Genomic DNA, 1,077 nt, shown 5'->3' with positions numbered 1-1,077 from the left:
TACAAAGTGTGAAGAATAAAGAAGTGATTCTAGTATTTCAAGACAATATTACTTGAGGACAAGCAACGTTCAAGTGTGGGAATATTTGATAATGCTAAAAACAAACATATATTTCATAGCATTATTCCCCAAGAAAGACAAGCTTTTAGTTGCAATTGTTCTATTTACAAGTGATATTCATTTAAATATTAAAAGGTGAAGACAAAAGACAGATTCGACGAATTGAAGACGCAAACGACCAAAAAGCTCGAAAGTACAAAATACAATCAAAGAGGTTCCAATTATTGATAAGAAACGTCTCGAAATTACAAGAGTACAAGATTCAAAACGCAAAGTACAAGATATTAAATTGTACGCAAGGACGTTCGAAAATCCGGAACCGGGACCAGAGTCAACTCTCAACGCTCGACGCAACGGACCGAAAGTTATAAATTAATTATGTATATAAATATAATATAATATATAATTAATTATATAAATTATATATTTATATTATATTTATATATTAAATTCCGTCGGCAGATTAAAAGACAAAGATGTGTGAGCTGGAAATACGATCTCCGCGACTTGCGGAGTTTGAAGAAGAAAAGGGCCGCGAGTCGCGGAGCCCCAAATTTTGAAACTGCCTATAAAGCTCGCGCATTCTGATCGTAAAAAAAATATCAATATATATCCATTCATCTATCTATACGTAATATTTATATTTATAATTTATATTTTAATTTTAATTTTAATTTTAATCCTAATTATAAGGGTATGTTAGCGAATGTTGTAAGGGTGTAAGTCGAAATTCTGTCCGTGTAACGCTACGCTATTTTTAATCATTGTAAGTTATGTTCAACCTTTTTTATTTAATGTCTCGTAGCTAAGTTATTATTATGCTTATTTAAAACGAAGTAATCATGATGTTGGGCTAATTACTAAAATTGGGTAATTGGACTTTGTACCATAATTGGGGTTTGGACAAAAGAACGACACTTGTGGAAATTAGACTATGGGCTATTAATGGGCTTTATATTTGTTTAACTAAATGATAGTTTGTTAATGTTAATATAAAGATTTATAATTGGACGTACC

This window comes from Rutidosis leptorrhynchoides, chromosome 1, assembly GCF_046630445.1.
Source record: "Rutidosis leptorrhynchoides isolate AG116_Rl617_1_P2 chromosome 1, CSIRO_AGI_Rlap_v1, whole genome shotgun sequence".
Lineage (NCBI taxonomy): Eukaryota > Viridiplantae > Streptophyta > Magnoliopsida > Asterales > Asteraceae > Rutidosis > Rutidosis leptorrhynchoides.
Note: the sequence above shows the minus strand (reverse complement) of the source record.